Here is a 6,894-nt window from a genome sequence, read left to right as displayed (position 1 = left end):
GAACCCATGGCCTTCTGGATACAAACCATACTAAACCATTGAGCTAGACACCTTTCCAGCATTTACAAGGAACTGAAGAACTGGCCTCTGCGCTGTATATTAAATGAGACTTCATTTTAAGCTGCAAAATTTAATAACATATTTTTTTTGCATTACAGTTTTGTTTTACTTCAATTTTCTAGTGTTTAATTTTCATACCTTCTCACTATCTTTATTGTTTAATTTTAAGCCTACATTATTTACCTTGACATTTCACTCTTCTCAGCAAAATAATTGCCTGAACCTTATTATCTAGCAACTACTTTAACAGCAGAAGTTGGAAAAAAAACCGATTAGTTACACAGAGGCAAGCGATTCAGCCGGGATAGGTCGGTAAGGGCCGACGTCAGCGGTACCTCAGCAAAGCATAATGGGGGGGGGGGGTTGCACCTTCATGCTGTCACCAACGTGTTAACTCCATCATCCTAACCACATCCTCCCCACATCCCAGCGAGGTGGTCAACAGAAGCGCCATGGAAACCACAGTGCCATGGCGACAGAGCACATCAATCTACAGTCCACACAAACAGGAAGCGGGGAGTGAGGGCGGGCGGCTGGGTGGCGGTTAGGACCTAGCATGTGTACAAGGGATTCACTCTGAGTCATTCCGCAAAGGGGGCGGGGCACAAACAGCATGTGCCGGCAGAATGGGGACTCGAGAACAGGAAGTGGAGGCGGTTCTTAGGAGCGCAACCTCCTCCCGACGTAGCCCCCCCTCCCACCCCCTGACACTTCATCCAAGCATCAGTATCGATGCCCCCTGAACAGTTGGGGGTGTGATCAGGCAGAACGCAGAGATGGAGGGAAATTAATTTAGAAATCTTTCACGGCTCTCCTGTTGTGCCTATAAGGCGAACGTGGTGACTCCGGGTCGAGGTCAGCTGCATTTATCCTTGGGGGGGGGGGGGGGACAGCCAGGATATATGGAGACCATGGCTTCTTCTCCCCCAGGCTGAAGAAATTAAAGAAAAGTAAGTGGCGATCACTCCTGGATAAACGTGCACCTAAGCCCTGCCGTATCTGCACAGAATCTTCCCAGTACGGAGCTTTGAGGACCTTTGGAACAGTGGCACCCTCCAGCAGAGACTCTGAACGTCTGTGATGTTTTCTACAGACCAAAGGCAAAACAAAACACATTGTTCAGGACCTTCCTGTCGCAGATCTATCTTCATTGATGGCAGAAGAACCAGATTTAGGACTCAGTTGTAGTTGGGCCACCACCCCTGCGAGAGATTATCATCTGACCTGAGAGACATTTCCTGCGCAAGAAAAACTTCTTCCTGACTGCCCTCCCCCCCACCAAAAAAATGTGGATGTTTAAAATGAGATGAGAGTGGTGAGAGATACGCCCCAACCCCCCCACCCCCCAAAAAACACTATTCATGGCATGGCTTGGTGTGGTCCATCTTAGGCATCCCCCAGCTTCAAATTGCCCCATTGTTCCATCCCAGGGTTCATGAGGGGGTGATGGCTGCAGGTGTTTCCTACAATGCACCCCCTCCCCATACACACACACAGACACACCATCCCTGACCTGAAGATAGATACTTAAGAGCCTTATTTACAGCATGGAAGGAAACAGGAAGTAGCTTTGGGCATCTTGGAGCCTCAGAGATTTCCTCCTTCTCCTCCTGTTGAAGTGCCAAACATCTAATGGTTACGCTTCTGGGTAGTAGGCACCTCTGAAGAAGACACTTAACGTGACAAATTTTTATATACGGCCATGGAAAAAATTTAGAGATCACAGCACAATTTTCTGTTTCACTCATTTCTCAATTTATGGGTCTGCATTTGTGTATGTGTGTATATATATGCAAACTGCAGCTTGGATCTTCCCTGCTTCTCATTGATGAAGGGCTGCTTCCTTGTTTTATGGGACTTCAGTCCTGCTTCTTGGAGCCTGACATGAACTGTCCTAACAGTTCATTTCACACCAGCACTTAATGTTTCCCATTCCTTTTGAAGGTCACCTGATGTCATCCTCCAATTCATGAGAAACTGTCAGATAAGTTGTCAGATAAGTTGGTCATCTCTGGCATTAGAAAGCCGCTTCCTCCCTCTGTCTGGCTGGTTTCTGGTCGTTCCCAGTGTCTCCTGCTTCACCTTGTTCTTCTGTGCTCTTGTTTTGAGCCTGGATGCAGTTTGGCGTGTAGCCTTCTGGATTTAAAAACGCAAATTTTTTTTTATTTGTTTTAAATATGGAGTGGTCTCAATTTTATAAGAGCTGCATAGTTGTTTAAAGAATAAAGGTGTCTAATTTAATCGAGCAGCTTTGTCTGAATCTACCAGTTAGATGTTTGACATCTGGGGAGACAAAGCAGCAGAACCTGCCGGAACCTAAAAGCTCCCTGTTCCTGAGGCGGTACAAACCGGCCCGTGGCCTGTGCTGCGTGTCTGCATGCGCAGAAAACACGGCAAAGGGGGAGAAGAAACACACAGCAGTTGTCATTTTTCAGCGACAAGAATAAAAAAATGCCCCAGTGCCCCCCATAATTAGGAATCTCTTAATGCTTGACATGATTGCAATCGACAACTTATAATTAAAATGCAAATTCGGGCAGGGTGTAATGCTCGCGGCGGGGCGAGCCCGTCCCAGAGGAAGCTGCCGGGATTAGCGGACGATCCTTCGGAAAGAAGAGTCAGGCAGCGCCGCCTGCCAGACACGCGCGCGGGTTTCAGCGTGTGTGTCAGGTGCACTGAGCCACAGGCCGGTTCTTTTGTTTAGAATTATTCTATATAAATGAGGCAGGAATGTATCATAACACGCCCATGTGGGATAACACCTATGGTATTTCTCACCCGTCAATATCTGGCTGCTCCCACCAATTAAAACCAAAAGAATGTATACAAGATACAAGGAAAAAAATATATACAAGGTTGACAGTAAGATGGTTTTGATTTTTCCTTGACAAGCCAATGATCTGATTCATATTTAATGAGCCAAACGCCTGTGATTTTATATCAGTGTCGTACACCCACGCACACTGCGGCAATGGGCCCAGAAATATCAGTGTCTACCTCATGCAGAGCGCAGTGGGTTAGGATTCTGTGTTTGGGTCTAGAAGGTTGTGAGATTACATCCCATGGTTGATTAAGTAGTCATATCTGTTGGGCCCTTGAGCAAGATCTTTAACCCAAACTGTGGCAGTGAAGCTGGCATACAGACTCAAAGTTTTCCTCAAATGTAGGTTGCTTTGGACAAAAAAGCATACATTTCTCATTTACAAATAACGTAAATGTCATACTTACACTCATTTCACTCTGTGTGAAGAGCAGAGGGCCTTCAATAGCCGTAAAACAGTACTTACAGTCTATGTGAAGGGCACGAAATTCTCCAGCTGTCAAGACGAGGAAACAACAGGGCATATGTACCTGAACAGAGAGACATGATTTATAATATGCATTATTAATAAGATCGTCCTGTGACCCCCGAGCAGGAAAAGCAGCTGCATGATGGATGGGTAGATTAATAAGGTCACTGCAGCATGGGAGGGGGCATCGCCGTTCAGGGCGGGGGTAAGAATCAGGTGACAGGAACACTCGGTCATTTCACCTGCATCTTATTACCGGACTCAGTTTGGGTTTCCTCTCGTGCTGGGTGAGTCGGGACCCCACAGTAGCCCTCTCCACAGTCCTGGTCCCGAAACAGCTGTTCTGCTTTTGTTTAACTCCTCCCCTATAGGAATTCCCTCTTGCTTCCTTTCATCCTTGCATTAACGAACTCCTGTTATCCATCCCAGCCGGAGCACATGTCACAGTAACATTCCCGCACTCTGGGAAGGGAGGTGACCACATGCTGACGGAGGGCAAACACTGGCACCATGACCACATTCAATCTGTGCGCAAAAAGGTCACGGATATCACATGACCAGGACACTGCGGCCCAACAGAGATCCGAGTCCAGAACATCGATCTAACAGAACCGCCAAGCAGAGCCAGAACTCAACGCAGAGACACCCCCGATGGAATCAGAACTACATGCCAAGTGAAAGTCTGCACAGGAGCATTTCAGTCACCACGGAGCTGGGATATAGATATGGTGAGCACAGAATGTGCGGAATGCCGGTGAGTCAGTAACACTCGCATTACAATGGCTGGAAAGCAATACGTGTGGTTTTACATAAGGATGCCAGTGAGATGGATATATTTAGATTATGGACATAGATATAGATTTGCATGAAGGTCAGGAATAACACCGAATTGCACTTTCAAAGACACAAGCAGGCTATCTCTCAATCCACAGGCATGTAATCTTCTGTGATCCTAAAGCTCAGTAATGGCTCAGTAACAATTTTTGGCGGGGGGGTTGGGGGGGGATGAATCTGAAAATGCATGATTCAGTTCATCTAACTTGAACCTTTCCTAATTCAGTGAGGTGTGCACTCAGCTTGGGGGGGTGATGACAGCAATGCCAGCTTTCCACTTCCAGCACGCGCTGAGTGACCGCAGTGATCAGTGTAGGACCGTGGCTCCGTGCTTTTTGGTGCCTCGTCACTCACAGCCTAAGACCTCCAGCTGTGCTGGGGGAGTGTGTCTGTCCTCCGCGCTTACGAGTTCCCCCCTGCTGTCCAAAGATATGCATTTGGGTCAATTATTTTCTCTGAATTACCCATAGTGTTTGAGTGCATGTGTCCAAAGACGGACTCAGAATATCGGATGGTCTATGATCACGGTGTGAAAAATCCCATACACACACAGTGTGTGTGCATGGATTAGGTTTGCATTACATCGTGAGGACCAAAACCCACAGGAACACAGGCAGAGCGTGTGAGCTCCACACGGAAAGGACCCACGACCGAACTCAGGACCTTCTTGCTGAGAAGCAGCGGCTCCAACCACTGCACCACCGCGCCATCTGGAATGCAAGCAAAAAAGTAAAAATGCCAAAAGTCTCGTAATTTGATTGGTTACTTATGGTTAAGGTTAGGGCTGGGTAGGGGGTTAAGGTCATCATGTTGGGATTAGAGTTTTCCCCATAGAAATGGATGGTTTTCATAACAGTTGTGTCTGGCAGCTACCACTAAATAAACCACCGTGTTCAGGAAATGATGTTTGGCTCAGTGGATTAAGATTCAGTGCCCATGATCATGAAGGTTCACATCCCAGGGTCGGCAAAGAGATTTCAGGGCAGATTCTTGAGCAAGACCCTTAACACCCCCCCCCCCCCCCCCAGGGGACTGGCTGACTCTCTTTTCTTAAAAAATGTAAAACTGAAGGACACTATGGTGGTACAAGAGCCTGCAGTAGGACAAGAACCAGGAGAATCCTTCGGGGAGAATGTTAACGAGGGTGAACAGCCAGCGGTGATATGAGTCCACAATCAGCCAATCAGGTCAAGGCTTACTAGCCCAAGACGTCACGCAGCCATGTGCCTAAAACGGCTGGGAGTCACCGCTGCCGATGTGGTCTTCCAGCACGCAATACGCCAGCAGTCATTATGTTGGCCTGTTTAAGTTCATAACACAGTTGCTGGGAGCTACATTGCTTAAAACTTTATAGAAGATTCTTTATTGTGCGATGAACAATTGAGGTGTTTGTTTTCATCAAAACTTTTACTGTTATGCCGCAGTACACTTGGGGAAAACATGGAAGGGTACTTTATTTTTAGATTATCAAGTACTATTAACTTAATTGTACTTCTGAAACACACTGTAAACTTGCAAATTGCATCCTTTATTTTTGTTCCAGATGGCCAATAATGAGGCAATCAGACTATTTTATTTTACCCACCTAGTATTTCAAACTTTCTCCTCACGTCTGCCGTTTAATTGACGTTCTGCTGTGTGCCCCGGTTATTACAAAACGGCGTGCGGCGTGCAGATTTGGAAATCACCAAACAGAGTGGATTAATTAGACTGAGTTGAACGTAATCTCCTCAGCCTCGGGCCCGACCTGAGAGAGAACAAAAAACAGCAGGAGAAAAGAGGTGCCTTTAAGAGTCCCCGGGAGATGTGTCTCTGCGCCGATTCGGAGATGTTTACGGGGCCCAGAGTCAGCCGTCGGACCCTCATCCCTGTCAAATCGTGGCACTTCTCTTTTAAACACGACGGCACTTTCGCTTGCCGTCTTTCCAAGGTTCTCACGGCCAATTTCCCCCATATTCCTTCACATCACATACCTTTCAAAATGCTCTGTGGACTCCTGCAGGACTAATTCGGACATTTCCACCTTGCAGAATGGTCCACAGGTGCCAGGGGATTGGAAACTTGATAGCACATCAAATCTTGACCCTCCTTTGTAGGTTTTTAATACATTTGCACGCCAATACTAGAGTGCCCTCTGGGGTCAAGGTGTCCCTCTTATAGGTACAATGCCTCCTACTTCTCAGTTTCCCTCCACTGATCCTGGAAGAGCTGTGAATATCGGGGAACATCAGCATTGATGATTTCACGAGGCGCTGTTATAATGGCAGAACAACCACGCAACAGCCTGTAGATTGACAAGAAAGAGCTTTGAACGATTATAATTATGTAACTCAAAATGGATTCCGAGAAAAGGCATTGTATTTGCATATAAAAAGTGTGGTTGCGTGGCTTAAATGAAAGCAGTCTATACGTCAACAATAGCAGGATATGCTTGGATTGAAACGTAACAGTTGTCCTCCCAAGTTGCGTCTATGTGTTTTCTGCCTACAATTTGCATTTGTAGGTAGTTAGCTATAATTGCTGCCATTTTTAATGTTTAATGTTTGTGTGATTTTATTTTACAGCAGGGAATTTTAACAAAGGATTGAAAGCTACATCTTCTGTGACAATTACCCCATCTGGCACCGCCGAAACTCGAATCCTTTGGCACATTTCTTAGCGAAAGCCTTTGAAGCAGCACCCACCCCCAGCAGCAAACGCAGGTCTGTGC

Source organism: Brienomyrus brachyistius, chromosome 10 (assembly GCF_023856365.1).
Source record: "Brienomyrus brachyistius isolate T26 chromosome 10, BBRACH_0.4, whole genome shotgun sequence".
In the NCBI taxonomy this organism is placed as follows: domain Eukaryota; kingdom Metazoa; phylum Chordata; class Actinopteri; order Osteoglossiformes; family Mormyridae; genus Brienomyrus; species Brienomyrus brachyistius.
Note: the sequence above shows the minus strand (reverse complement) of the source record.